A 16,771-nucleotide genomic window follows, 5' to 3' on the forward strand; every position below is an offset into this window, starting at 1 on the left:
TGACTCATATTGTGAGAAGTGAGTTAAGCCTTTTAATTTTTGTTTTTCAAAATCAACTCATATTGCTAGAGGTGAGTTGAGCCTCAGGACACGCTGAGGTAATTTCAATTTCTGTTGTAAAAAAAAATCAACTCATATTGCGAGAAATGAGTTGAGCCTTAGGACACGCTGAGGTAATTTCAATTTTTGTTTTTCAAAATCAACTCATATTGCTAGAGGTGAGTTGAGCCTCAGGACACGCTGAGGTAATTTCAATTTCTGTTGTTAAAAAAAAAATCAACTCATATTGCGAGAAATGAGTTGAGCCTCAGGACAATTTCAATTTCTGTTTCAAAAATTCAACTCATATTGCGAGAAATGAGTTGAGCCTCAAGACACGTTGAGGTAATTTTAATTTCTGTTTTCAAAATTCAACTTATATTGCGAGAAATGAGTTGAGCCTCAAGACACATTGAGGTATTTTCATTTTTTTGCTTTTCAAAAATCAACTCATATTGCGAGAGGTGAGTTGAGCCTCAGGACACGCTGAGTTAATTTCAATTTCTATTTTTCAAAAATCAACTCATATTGCGAGAGGTGAGTTGAGTCTCGGGGCACGCCGAGGTATTTTCAAATTCTACTTTCAAAAAATCAACTCATATTGCGAGAGGTGGGTTGAACCTTTTAATTTCTACCTTTTTAAAATTCAACTCATATTGCGAGAAATGAGTTGAGCCTCGGGACACGCCGAGGTAATTTCAATTTCTGTTGTCAAAAAAAAATCAACTCATATTGCGAAAAGTGAGTTGAGCCTCGGTTCACATGTTGAGATATCTTTAGTTTTTGTTTTTAATGTCTGTTTTTAAAGAGTCAATTCATATTGCGAGAAATGAGTTGGGCTCAAGATCACATGCCAAGTAAGAATAAAGATTGAAGCTGATGAAAGACACCAGACTTGGTCTCCCTGAAGTTGCAATGGAGCAGGTCAAAGTTGCAAATCTTGACTCCCTGAAGTTGCAGAGTGGAGCTGATCGAGAATATCAGATCTTGCCTTGCTAGAGTTACAGAAGAGAAGATCGCAAATTTCATCTCACAGAAGCGATAGAAGAGCAGATTAAAGCTGTAGACCTCATCTTTCTGAAGCAACATGGAAGCAGATCAAAGCTACATATCTCATATCTTTGAAGTTACATCGAAATAGGTTGAAGCTACAAGGCATATATCAGAAGATGCAATGGACCAAGCTACAAGATATGATGGACTGGAAGAAGATTATCTGAACTAGAAGAGCACCAATGAAGTCAAGACCCAGCAAGACCAGGCAAAATTGGCCTTTCATTATGTCTTTGCTCCATTCTCGTTACACGACAATGAGCAAAGAGGGGCAGCTGTACAGGCCAATTTTGGGCCACCCCCAAAACCCAACTAACCTACCCTAACCTAAACAGCCCAATACCCATTAAGCCTAACTAATACATCAGCCAACCCAAAATTCAAACCCCATTTACAACCAGAACCCAATATCCCTGAACCCATATACCCGAAGCCCAATAACCTAAACTACCAGCCCACTAAACTAATAGCCCATTACACAAAATCAGAAACAAAAATACCTAATCCCAAACCCTAGCCCCCTAGCATTCGGCGCCCACTTGCCTCTGTCACCACCGACGTCTGCCACGCCCCATACCCCCACTACAACAGCCCCATACCTCCACAGTCCTCGTACGCCACGCCCACACCCCGTACGCATGACAACAGACTCTATACCTGCAAAAAGGAAACAAAACAACAGCAGCAACAGAGCAGTAGCGAATGGAAGAAACAATATTTTTTGTACTCTTCTTTGAAACATTCGGCTATAAAGCCTAAATGGAAAATTTGTAAAGGGGGGATTTTTGCTATGAAAACAAAGATTTTCTTTCAATATTAACAGATTGAATACAAGAACCATTCGAAAATACATATAGAATCAGGGGCTCTAACACCAAATCGGAGAATCAAATCTAAAACCTAAGGTCGACCCGACCCGCCCCAGCAAGGATCCGCGTGTTTTTAAGAGCGGAAGGGCTATTTGCGCAATCAGCCCTTCCGCATTTTTGGTGTTTTAAACTAGGTTTATGTTTGTTTCTGAATTGACCCCAGAATTTTGCTCAGTTTTTAATTTAACCCCCGTATATGCGCAGCGTTTTAGAAAGTTTGAAATTTTGCACTTTTAATACCCCATGGTTTTACCCGCATTCAAATAGGTCCTTCCCCTTTAATTTTTTTTAAAATTCGCCCCAAAGCTTTGTTTTTAGTTCATTTTTGGTCCTTTTTTTTGTTTCCTTATTTAATATGATTATTGTTATTTCCAATATTATAGTATTATTATTATTATTACTATATATTAGTATACATTTTTCTTTTACATGTGAATATTGTATATATTTATATATAATATTATTTTTAATTATTGTATTTTAATATTATTATATTATATATACTTCTTCGTGTTTTATTATTATTATTAGTATTATTATCATTATTCATATTAGCATACATATGTTATTATATATATACACATTTCATATAGTATTATCTTTTTTACTATTATATTTATTATTATATTCATTGTTAATACATCTATTTTTATACATGTATACATACCCTTTTTGTAATATTATTTTTTACACCTATATGTATATATTTTATTTTATTGTTGCTAGTTATGTACTTTTTTACTATCTTATACGTACTTCAAACACTATACGTATAGTATATTTCTAACACTACTACTATTTATATAAATATTTTACGTATATACTCTTAATTATCTTCATATGTGTATTCATTGTATCCTTGTTACGTTATCGTATTCAATGCTAACATTGCATTTGATCTTGCATGCACGGTTATTATTTTCTAATATTATGGTTATGTTTGTTATTTGTTTCAAATGTATCAAGTCGTTTCATTTGCTTATTTTCATTTCGTATCATTTATGTCTTGCATTCTCTTGAAAATTACGTTCCGGTTTTCTAATTAATTTCAATAGTCAAGGCAATATATCGATTTAACATTAAGTCATCAAGTTCATCGCTATGTTGGGTGAACGTCAATTGACTCGTGTTAAAGCGATATACCCTTCTAAAAGAAAAAACGGAATAAACTAAAGTTTCTTGTTTTTTAATCGGATCACGACTAAATTTTACATTGAACCGTATTTTTGAAAATTAAGACAACATGTGTTTATGAGATACCAATTTTTGGGCGTCGCGAGGGTGCTAATACCTTCCTTGCGCGTAACCGACTCCCGAACCCTAATTTTCCTCTGGCTTTTAACGTAGACCTAAATTCAGCCTTCCTTTTGTTTTAAAAAAAAAGAAGTCTAACAGGTGTCCGGTCACACCTAGTAAAAAGGATCGGTGGCGACTCCCTCTTCATTTTAAAATCGAACTTCAGTTTCCAAACTTTTTCACTAGATCGCCACAATTAGCGACCCCGGAACCAATTTTTACGTCGCCAAAATGTAATTTTTCATATAATTAAAGGGTCAATTCAACTAAAAAGGATATATACACTATACCCTTTAATCAAGAGGGCTACACCCCTATTGATGGTCACTTCAGACCTCAACTAAGTTTAAAGTCGAGTAAGATTAAATTACTCTAACAAGGGCAAGCTCTTCTAGAACTATTATTGTCCGTCTATAATTCTCGAACTCATGAAATAACAAATGTCTTATTAAATGAGTGTCTTCCGATTTCTTAAAAAAGGCTATGAATTTAGTTTGGTCTAATTATAGTTTAGTTTTCCTATTATATTGAAATTTAAAATTTAGTGTTTCTAATTTAATTTAGCATAATTTTGTTTCTCTACTTTTATTATATGATTAATAAGTTCAAATTGACATAATTGTTGCCATTAAAGTGAGAAGTTGATTCTTTTTCTATTGTAATTTTCACACAATTAAGGTAACATAAAAATCCAGTCAATCATATTAACATAAATTTACATGTTAGTCGAATGTTTAAGAGTGTTTAAAAAATCAATTATAAAAGTAGATAGATTAAATTATGTCAAATTAATTAAAATAGAGAGATTAAATCTTAAATTTGAACATAATATAAGATAAAAATCATAGTTAGATGATTCAATTTTAAGCGATATGCTAACTCATAAAATGATGGTATGAAGTTTTTAAATATGATTCACCAAGCATTGCCACCTTTCCTCACAGCATTTACTTGCTACTAAACTTATAGAGTTTCCTAACTTGTGACTTGAGAAGAGTGAAGATGATTGTGAATACGACATAAGGTGACGGCAACTTTTGTTTCGTGCTGAATAAGTGGTGGCTATATTACTTTTCTTGAGGTGAACATAATGATTTCCATTGCAAGGTTGGACGCAGGAGTGAATCTAAGGGGTTGGCAGGGGCCCGACCCCCCTTTAAATCCATTTTGGTTCTTTAAAATTTTAAAAATTTTAAATTAATAAAGGTACAATTACACTTTGTCCCCCCTAAAAATGATAAAATTTCGATTTAATCCTTTAAAATTGTATTTTTACTATCATAAAAATTACAATTTGATTTCAGCCCCCTAAAAAAATTTTCTTGCTTCGCCCCTGGTTGGACGTATGAAGTTTATGGTTATGCCATTTTTCCGATGATATCATTAATATCCATGGATATCGAGAACAAAGTATATGCATTGTTGTTTTAACAAGGGTTTTGGTGTACAAGATTATTGTAGTAACTTGAGTTTTGTTTTTTCTATATACTTTTCATTCAAGATTTACGAATTGAGATTTTAATAAGCCTAAACTTCACAAAGGAGGGAATAGTATATATTTTTCGTTGGGGTTTTCCTGGAAAAAAATCGTTGCATTTTTCTACAATTTTTTATGAAAAATATCCAATCCATCAGAATAGAAGTTAAAGAGGGTATTTATGCTCATTGTATCTTTTATATGAAAATTAGAGGCCAAGGGGCCGTTCCCTTGACTTGTACTAATGAGAATTTGAGTTCCTGCAAAATTGAACAAAAAAGCTGTTGAATTTATCTATTTTTTATATGTACCAATTGAAATCTTTTGAAATGAATTGCAGAATAAAAGCTTTCTCGCTAGGAGGAAAATACTCAATCCAATAATTCTCTTTTTTCTATAATAAAACTAAATTGAAGTTTCTTCAAAATGGCCATCTAAATCAAAGCAAACATAAAAAAAACTGAACATGTTATGTTCTTTCTTATGATTTTCTTATTTGATTTTGTGTTGAATAATGTAATGTGATTTTAAAATTTTTGAGTGAATCTATGTATCTCAAATACAAAACTTTTCAAGCTTATTTAAGATTTTTACTTAAAAAAGAGTTTACAAATACAATAAAAAATTATATATTTAATAAATTAAAATTAGAATCAAATATGGGCAAAACTATGGTGGGAGGAGCTTCACTCCCTCTCCAAATTTTTTTCAAAAATAAAATTCTACTTAAAATTTTAATTCAATATTATTATTTTGTAAGTTTGTATGATGGGAGGATTTAGGTTCGAATTTTGGAGATGATATTCTTGAGAAGGGCAGCCACAAACCCCGAACATAGACCGTAAAATGAACATAAAGTAAACAAAAAAATAATAATAATTAACTTCAAAGCTTTATTTTTGAGTTTAAGCACATTTATTTAACTAAGCATAATTTCAGTATTATTTTTAAGTGATTAAACCATGATAAATAAATAATAATAAAGTAAAGTAAAAGGCAAAGCGCACATTTTTTTTTTTTGAAAATAAGGTAAACAGTACATTGTTAAATAGCAAATTTTTATAATAAAAAAATTTTGCTTCAATTTTCTTCTTCAAGAATTTCTAACTTTGAACTAACCACTAGTCCATTATTGATTTTATTTCTCTTTTGTTTTTATGGTTTATGAATTTAGAGTTTATTCGTTTCTTAATATTTTATTTTTTAATAATTTAAAATATGTTAACAACTAAATTACCTTTTAACATGTTTAAAGTAATCTCCCATTCCCATCCTAATATTTTATATAAAAGACACATGTTTAAAACAATAGATTTAATTTATTTTTTTAAAAGAAAACTCAGTTTGAAGAAACAAATAAACCCTCACATCCTACGTTCTATCCATGCCTCTCAAACACGGCCATGTTCGTCTGTTTTCCCCTACATTTGCGTTTCACACATGGCCTAGAGCCACGCACACAGCTTGGACACACGGTCGTGTGGCTCATATACCTTACTCTTTCGCATCACACACGGCCGAACGTATGGCCGTGTGGATCCTTCGCACAAGGCTTGGAGTCTCGCACACAGTCGTGTGGCTCTTGCACCTTCACCCTTCACATAGCACACGGTTTGGGGCTTCACACATGGGCTAGTTACACGGCCATGTGATCCCTAAAACTTAAAAATCATAGTTTTGTCTTATCTTTTATTATTTTATGCAAATCAGTCCTTGAGTAAGTTTTCAATGACATCTAGAGAACTAAATTATGCAATTAGGTTCTAGACTAGGATTAGAATGATTAAATATATGGATGAATGAATTTATGATCTTAATTACTTTTGATTAATTGTTTGATCTGTGAATGATTTTATGTTTATCAATGTTATATATGCCGAATGAACGCCGCGTATACTTAAATGATTAAACTATTGATGAATGTCGTTATTTTACAATAAATTAGAATATTGAATGTACTAATGATTGAATGAATGTACGCATTAAAAAAATGATCGCATTGCATATGCATGGGGGGACGATATGGTAATAAAAAAGTTCTGGCAGTTTAATAATTTGCACTATCTGATGGTATAACCACATATCTGTTTTGGCAGCTTGACTGCAACTTAGTGGCTTGACCACATATATCTGACCTGGCAGTTTAACTGTAAATTGATAAGCCATCGTTGTTGGGCAACCTGAGGTGGCAGGTCATCGTTGTCGGGTAACCCTAGATGACTTAATTGGTGTTTTTGGATGAGGGGTTCTGGGGAACTCCCTATTTGGAGAGCTAGTGGTCGAGGGTAGGATTTTTGATTGTTAAAAGATCACGGTTTGATACATTGAGCATACTCATGAAAAGTATGTATTGAAACGTTTGAACTATTACATGTGCATATGGTTATTATGGAAGATATAATGATTTGATAACTAAATTCGTCTGATTGGTTGAATGTTGAATATCGCTTGCTTAAGTATCAAGCCCGAATTATCGTACTGAGTTGACTGATATGTGAAATTGATTGCTATTCGTAATGTTTATAATCGAATATTGAATTGGTATATTGTAGAGGAACTCACACTAAGCTTCCTTAGCTCACTCCCCTTATTTTTCATCTCTTCAGATAACCCAACAAATTAGGATGCGGACTTGACATGCAGAGGGTCTCAGTTTGTTCTCACCGATATTTATTATTAATACGATTATCATTTTATGTTATTAAAAACCGTGGTTTGGGACAACTACTTTTAATTACATTAATTATGATGCATATTATTAATAGGTATTTATATAGATGGAATGGTCCATACTTAATATTACTTGTTGATAATGATTTTAGTATGTTGTTAATTTATTAAGTGTTTTACACACATTAATTATTATGCAAAGATTATTGATTTATTTTCCGTTACTAAGTTAAAATTAATTTTTAATTGATTAATATGAGATATTCACTATTATACAACAAGTTTATAATTGAGAATAGGTTTGAGTAAGATATTAAGACTTCAATTTTTGCAAATATTACCAAAATCTCAAATTATATCATTGGGCTTCTATTATTAATAATTAAGTCATTTATACTAATTTCATTTAATATTTTTAATGTAAAAGCTACTTCAACTTGCATACTGTACTTATGTTTTGAACATAATCAACCTTCCAAAATTATTGTAAGTCGCAAATGCCTTTTTCATTGAAATTTCTTAATGGAATTAATATAAATGATTTAATTTGTTAATAATAAAATTTTAATAATCTAATGTAATAAAATTAAAATTTTGTGACTTAAATTTAATTACCTTATAAAAACCAAAATGACTCGTGTACCACAAATATGTATGTATGAATTACAGTGTTTGGATGACTAAATAAAAATCCAAAACCTCTCATGTTTTCTTATACATATCATTCCCTCTTTTAGCTTTCTTTTCATTTCACAATCATATTTGGGTATTTCTATTAAAAAAATAATATATTTAAAGCTCATGTTTGTAACATCCCTAACACATCTACGTTATCGAATTTGGGTTACAAAGTATTACGGCACATATCAAAACTATTTACACTGTCGAAACCATCTTTTTTTTTTAAAAAAGGCGGTCGACTTTTTATTTAAAAAGAAAACGAAAAATGGGAGAGTCACCACTAATCTTTTTTTATAAGGTGTAATCGGGTCACCTTGTAATTGATCGTTTTAATAAAACGTTTTGATTTACTAAAACAACAATTTTGGTCTACGAAATTCGAGAAAACGAGTTCGGATGTCAGTTACATACGAGGAAAGATTAGCACACTTGTAATGCCCAAAATTGGTACCTAGTTGATTAATTAATGTCTTAATGTCGAAAGTTGAAAACTCGAAAAGAATTTAAAATACGATCCCCTTTTTGGTGTTGATTAAAAAAACTTGTACAAATTGAAACGAGCATTAAAGGCCCTCTCGTCCCGAGATAACAAAATGTCACATCTCGTAAGTTAGGACACGACATTTGAACCCTCGAAAACAAGCTTGCCTTTATATTGTTTTATTTTCAAAATGGTATTTTGATTTTCAAAAAGATATTCGATCGTTCGGATCCAACGAGAGAAATCAAAACCCCGTAAGTTAGGGTACGACCTTCTCGAGTTTCTGAACGCGGAATATTACCTTTAATTTTTATTTAAATTTCATATTGTACAGGCCAATTTTGGCCCACCCCCAAAACCCAACTAACCTACCCTAACTAAACAAACCCAACGGGCCAACAAAAATAAACCCTAGCCCAAATCAAAAAATGACAGAAACCCTAGCAGCCCTATGCCCATGTGCGCCGCTCAGTCTCGTCTGCCCCCCAGCATTGCATGCGCGCCCTCGCCCCCACGACGCCCATACCGTCTGACACTCCCACCACCAATGTAATAGCCCGATTTTAGGCTTAGTCGGAACAGTGGTTTCGGGACCACAAATCCGACGAAAAAAAAATGTAATGGCTTGAATTTTCAGAGGTGTCGGAACGGTGATTCGAGATCACTAAATTCGACAAATGGGTAGAAAATATTATTAATTTAGTAAGTATAAGTTAAATATGAAGTTAGGAAAATTTTTGAAATAGTGAATAGTGCACTAGAAATAAATATTAAAATAATTAGAATCGAAATGAGGTATCAAGACCTCGGGGATTTTAAACTGAGCCATAAATATTTTTATAAATATTCATGGAGTGTTAAAAAGTTAGTATTAAAGTTTCGTTAAGAAATTTTAAAGTTCCGATAATTAATTGAACAAAAAGGACTAAATTGTAACAAATGCAAAATTTTGGGAAATGATTAAATAGCTTAAATGATAAAAGGAAGAGGGCTTTAAAGGCAAATAGACCCAAGGTCTATTTGGGCTGGACGGCAGAGGCATGAAATCAGCAAGAAAGTAAGGAGAATTAAGGGCAAAATTGGAAAATTGCAAAATTTGCTTAATAAAGTTAGGACCCAAGTGGAATTATCTAGATTTCTCTTCATTTTTCTGAATTCTCATCAGCTAAAACACCATGGAAGGGCTTCTTCAAGCTGGTTATTCATATTTTTATTACAAGTAAGTTCAATTCTTGACTATTTCTTGAAATTTTTGTATTTTTATGACTTTTACAACTAGGCCCACTTGTTAAATCCATTAGTTTTTGATTTTATGAAAGAAGTTGAAAGTTGATATGAATATGTGCTGGAAGTATATGATGATTTAGCATGAAATTAGAGCTTTAAATTGTTCATATGCTGATTTTATTGAAAGAATTGAATAGAAAGTGAATGTTTGGGACCTAATAGTAAAAGAGTTTGAAGATAGAGTTATATGTGGAAATTCTGAATTTCAATAGTTGTGTAACAACTTATAATGTCTAGTAAAGTACTAATTGAGAAAATTAGATTAATTGAGGGTTAATTGAGAAAGGACCGAATTGTATAAACTGTGAAATTTGGGGCAAAATGGAAATCAACATTTTGCACTAAAGCAGTTTTGGACAGCAGCAGTAGTGTAACTTTGAAAAATCACCAAAAATTGTAGAGATTGAATTAGAGGATGAATAAAATATGAAACTAAAGCTTATTGAGTCTAGTTTCTTATAAAAGAAATGATGTGAGCAATGGAATTGTAAATCATGAGATATAATAGATTTTGTGAGACAAGGTCAGAATGAATTTGGGTTCCCCTGTTCTGACTTTGGAAAATCATTAAAAATTGTACAAAAATGATTATGAGTTATAGTTTATATGGTTAGAATCCTTAATGAGTCTATTTTTAGAAGAAACAAGCTAAAACATCATCCGAATTCTGTACAATGAGATAATTAATTTTTAGTGAAGAGTGGTCGGAACTGTCAGACAGTGAAACAGGGGAAACTTTAAAGAATAAACTGTACTATTTGGCTGAACTAAAAATTATGAAAATTTTATGGTATGAAGATATGTGAGTCTAGTTTCAGGGAAAATTAACGGATCTTAATTTGGAGCTCTGTAGCTCCGGATAAAAATAATTTAGTGACTCTGACTCGGATAAACAGCTTTGAATATACATGTTAGTGAATATTGAAATTATGGTTAATGTTGTTTAAGTGTGTTATACACATTAAGGATGTGGAATGGAGAGGAGGAGGAGGAAAATTGGGAAATATATGAATGATTCGTGTATAAATGGTCATATGTTTGATTATAACTCATAAACGATGAAATATGAATGATGCTTATTTTTGTGCATTATTGGTCATGGTTTAAGCTCATGTGTGAAAATAAAGTTTCATAGTATGTGTGTATGGTATATTCAGTATATGATTTGGCATGAAATAATACCATGAATGGTTTATGAATTAACACATGTTGGTAAGCCTGATATATGAATAAATGATCAAATTGAGCGGAACGCCGGATTTGAGTACTTCTGATCAAGTGACAAAGTGATAAGTGGTAGCTTTAGCTACACTTATCTGATCAAGTGACAAGTGGAAAGTGATAAGTAATAGCTTCGGCTATACTTATCTGATCAAGTGACAAGTGGAAAGTGATAAGTAATAGCTTCGGCTATACTTATCTGATCAAGTGACAAAGTGATAAGTGATAGCTTCGGCTACACTTATCTGATCAAGTGACAAGTGAAAAGTGATAAGTGATAGCTTTAGCTACACTTATCTGATCAAGAGACAAAGTGATAAGTGGCTACACTTATCTGATCAAGAAACAAAGTGATAGGTGGCTACACTTATCTGATCAAGAAACAAAGTGATAGGTGGCTACACTTATCTGATCAGGGACAAGTGATAAGTGATCATACGTAAGACCATAGTTATACTATGGCAAAGTGAAAGTGAAGTACTCAATTTTCCGTGACCGTTCCCTAATTTGATTAAGGATGGTAAGTGACAAATGGGCCCAAAAGAATTAAAGTAAATGGATAAGTGGTAGTGTATTTATATCAGGACGATGTTGTTATTCAAAGTAAAGTGATATTTTCATTGCTAAATTGAGAATTTCATAAATGTGTTATTGAATGGTATAATCAATAAACATTGAGTTAAATGGTAAATACGTATTAGTTTTGAATTTGATGTCATTGAATTGCACGTGAATTAAATGGAAATTGCTAGTGATATGATTTAAATTATGAGCATGAGAAATTGCGAATTGAATGAAATGGAAATGAAGCATTAAATTGCATGAGTATGTATCGGGTCTCGCAGGCCCTAATTATTATGATTATAATATTTTGAGGATATATTGGGAAAAGTTATAGAAACATGTTAATTATTTTGAAAGTTTTAATTTTGATGAAATTTTATAACTCGGTTAAATACGTTTACAAGTGTATGTGTTTTGGTAATGCCTCGTACCCTATTCCGGTGTTGGATACGGGTAAGGGGTGTTACAACCAACACCGGCTATACCCTGCAAACACAAACAACAAGAAACAGCAGCAACAACAGAGGCCAAGTAGCAGAAAAAACAAGAGCAAAAAGACAAAAAATAGAAAATAAAAGTCTTGTAACTTGGCTTTAAAAGCCAGAACCTGGTCATTGAAATTTCTTGGTCCCTTTTTTGGAGAAAAGCTTTTTACACACATCAGTAAAAAATTAAGAAAACAAAATCAAGAAAGGTTGATTTGTCTCTACTTGTTCGGTTTCTTTTTGTTCAATTTATATTTTTTATCTTTTTATTTTCATTACAAATCTATTTTAAATAGAAAAATCAATAAAAAGAAAACAAAAAGAGGAGAACCTTACCCGAACGCCCCGTGGTCGGCCATCGAAATTCTCCTCTCCGTCGCTGAAGTCGATTTCAAGAGAGAAAAATGGGTCTTTCTTTCATATATCATTTTTTTGAGGGGGGTTTTGAGGAGGCTCGGTTTTCAAATTCTTTAAACGGAGGTGAAAAACCCTCCTTTTCACTTGCCTTCAACCACCGTCCATGGTGGCCTTAACGGCAGTGGCGATGATGGGTATGAAGCCCTAGCCAAAAAGAGAGAAATGGGGGAGAAAAGGGGAAGGAGAGAAAGCAAAAAGCTTTCTATTTTCTTAAAAAAAAGGGCTGGAAACAAAAAATAAAAAAGGGGGTTTTAAGTTTTTTTTTTAAAAAAATAAGCCTGCACTTTAACCCATTTATCAGGCCTAATATGTGCCTTTTAATTGAAAATGGGGGAATTGTGCATTAGGTCCTTCCCATTTGCGCAAACATTCAATCATGCCTCATTTATTTCATTTCTTTTTAATTTGGCTTTGACACTTATGTATATTAGCATTTCGGTCCCATTTCTTTTTATTTTATTATTTTCGCCCCAAATTTCTGTCTAGAGTTCAAATTAGCCCCTTTTCGTCCTTTTCTTTTATATTTTCTTTTATTATTTAACATTATGGTATTATAATTGTATTTTATTTTCTTGCATATTATTTACTATTATTATTATCACCTTCATTCCATTATTATTATTGCTATTGCTTTTTTTTGTTGTTTATATTTTTATTTATATTATTATTAGTATCATTATTATTATTATTATCTCCATTACTATTATTATTATTATTATTATTATTATTATTATTATTCTCTTGTTATATTACTATTATTGTTATATTATCACTATTTTCTTACTATTATTATTACTACAACTATTATTACTATGATTATATTTTCTTTTTATACCCATTTGCTTATTACCTCATTGATTTTATATCATTACTATTATAATAATTATTATCATTACTTTTCATCGTTATATATATATTTTTTCTTTTCTCTGTTTTATTACTATTATTAATATCATTATTAATATTATTTTTATTTCTATTTTTATTTTATTAACATATTTTTTACCATATTATTATTTCCTTTTTTATACATATCATTATTGATATTAACATATACTATTATTATTAATGTACTATTATTTTCTATTTATTACTATTATATTTATTACTATTATTAATATATATATTTTTTTCTTTTCTTTAGTGCTATCACTATTATTATATTATTCGTCTTATTAATGAACTGTTACTATTTCCCACTTAGCTATTATTACTATTATTATTTTTACTATTATAATTATTATTAATCTTTTATTATTCTCTTACATTGCTTGTTTGTCTTACTCCTCTATTTCTGATCTCATCATTCTTATTATGCATTTATTTTTATTCTGTTATGTTCATTGATATCGAAATTCATATTTGTTTGCTCATTTTTCGCTATTCCACTTTACCACGAATTTATATTAATTACCCAACGAAAATAATTCTTTCATAAAAGCAATATTTCGCGTTTGAAAAGTTCGAGAAAACGTGCCCTAACGTGCTGGGTTTCGATTCCTCGTTCGACCAAATGGCCAAATACCCTTTTAAACTTTCAATAATAAAGGCAATATTTCGTATTTAGAAAATTCGAGAAAATCGTGCCCTAACTTACTGAGCTTCGATTTTCCTCGCGTTGTTCCTAAATAATCGAATACCCTTTGAAAATTGAAATAAATGAGGTTTAAATAAAAATAAAAGGCAAGCTTACTCTTAAAAATACGAGGTGTCGTGTCCTAACTTACTGGATGTGACATCTTGTTAATTCGAGATAAGAAGGCATTTTTCATTTTGATTTATCCAAGTAATTTTTTTTTAAAAAAATAACGCAAATATAAAGAAGGATTGTATTTTTAAATTCTTTTCGAGTTTTTTAATTTTCGACATAAATACATTAAATAATCAACTAAGGTACCAATTTTGGGCGTGTCGAGGGTGCTAATCCTTCCTCGTGCGTAACCGACTCCCGAACCCTTTTTTCTGAATTTCGTAGACCAAAATCGTTATTTTAATAAAAATTAAATCGTTTATTAAAAACAGCCACTCTTCGAGGTGACCCGATCACACCTCATCAAAAAAGATTGGTGGCGACTCCCACTTTCGTTTTCATTTTTCAAAACCCAAGTTGACCCCGTTTTCCGTCAAAAAAATGGTGTCAACACATATATTTTAAAATTTTGAAAGGATATTTGGCTATTTAGGTTCGACGAGAAAATCAAAACCCCGTAAGTTAGGATACAATTTCTCGAATCTCCAAAATGCGAAACATTGTCTATTTTCAAATTTTCCCTTTTTTTACGAATTTGGGTAGAAATTAATGTAATATTTAAAACAATACATGAATGAACTGTTGTATTAGCAAATGGCACTAATTAAAACAACGCATGAGTATCGTGTAATGTACGCTATCTTAACAATAATATGAATAATCAAAGATGAATAAAATAAACAATAGTAATGACAATAATAACAAAGTAATAAATAAATATAAATATAAATATAAGGGAAAAGAGTTTATAAAATATTGGAAGTAAAGAACCAAATTAAAATATAAATGAAATTTAAGGTGCAATTTGTAATAAAAATGTAAATAAAACATGTAAATAAATAATAACAATAATGATAGATAATAATAATAGTAATAATAATAATAATAATAAATAAAAGCAAGTAGGAAAAAAAATGAAATATAAAATGCATAATAAAAGGAATAAATCAATTTGAAATATTAAAAAAAGTAAGTAACAATAAATAAATAGATAAATAATAAAGAAAATAAAGAAAAGCCATAAATGTTCGAAATTAAATAAATGAAGACCAAAGTGGAATTAAAATGAAATTAAAGGCCTAAATCATAATAAAATAAATGCCTAAAGGATTAAATTGAGTTCAAAATAAAAATTAGGGCCTAAATTATAATAAAATAAATGCCTAAAGGATTAAATCAGAAGTTAAACAAAATTTAGGGGATAGATTTAAAAGTAAAAAAAGAAAGGGGCGATTAAGGGGGAAAATAAAACGCGCGCAAAAAGGACAAGGACCAAATTGGAAATATTCCTTGTCCCAAAAACGCACCTTTTAACAAAGGACTAAATTGAAATAAAAATAAAATTATTGGGCAGAAACTAAAAATGAAAGAAACTGGATTGCAAAATAATTAAAAAGCGGAAGGGCTAAAAGTGAAATAGCCCATTAATTAAAAACACGTGGATCCTCTGGACAGGTCGGGTCAGTGCATGGATTGAGCATGAAACGGCACCGTTTTAGCACTTTTTCTTTGGCCCAAAACGGCGTCGTTTTGAATAAGCTATATATCAAGTTTTTTTGCTAAAGCTTCATTCTTCCTCCATTTAAAAATAAAAATCAGAAGCTTTCTCTCAAACTCTCTCCCCCCTTCTAAACTCCGATCAATGTCCAGTCGTCGGATCACCGTGGCGACCGCCATTCGCCGGCAATTACTTAAAGCCTACAACCGTCCATCTTAAGTCTTCATAGAATAATTACCATTTAAGGCCATAAAATTAAAATTACTTTAACCATTTAATGCTTTAACTCAACTAATAACCACCAACTTTCACAACTTTTATCCTTAAGTCTTTTTTACTTAATTAACTAAATAAATGTTAAAATTTCTTGATCAAACTCTAATAGAACATTATAGATTTCCTATAAATATTAATTAATCAATAAAACACTAACTAGAGGTGTGCATGGGCCGGGCCGGGCCGAGTTCGGGCCGGGCCCATAAAAAAAATTCGGCCTGTTTTCAAGGCCCGGGCTTGGCCCGGCCCGAAATATGGGCCTAGAAATTTGTCCAAGCCCGGCCCGGCCATATTACTTTTTTTTTGCTTTTTTTTTATTAAATAAAAAACTTTAAAATATAATAAATCAAATACATTTAAAACATAAAAACAAATATTAAAACAAAAAACAAATAAAAAATAAGACTAAAATAATTCTTAAAATAATACATAAATTAAAAATAAAATAAAAAGTAATTATATTAAAATTGAAAAATTGAAACAAATTAAAATTAAATTAAGAACTAAATTATATTAATAACAAAAGTTTTACAATATTAAAATAACATTAAAAATAACAAAAAGAGTAAAGTAAAATACTAAAGTTACTTAAAATTAAAAATAAAATTTTTTTAAAAATAATTTAATATTAAAATCGGGCCGGGCCCGAGCTAAAAAAATCTTACCCGATGCCTGGCCCATTTTCTAAACGGGCCTCGTTTTTTGTC

This window comes from Gossypium hirsutum, chromosome A13 (genome assembly GCF_007990345.1).
Source record: "Gossypium hirsutum isolate 1008001.06 chromosome A13, Gossypium_hirsutum_v2.1, whole genome shotgun sequence".
NCBI lineage: Eukaryota > Viridiplantae > Streptophyta > Magnoliopsida > Malvales > Malvaceae > Gossypium > Gossypium hirsutum.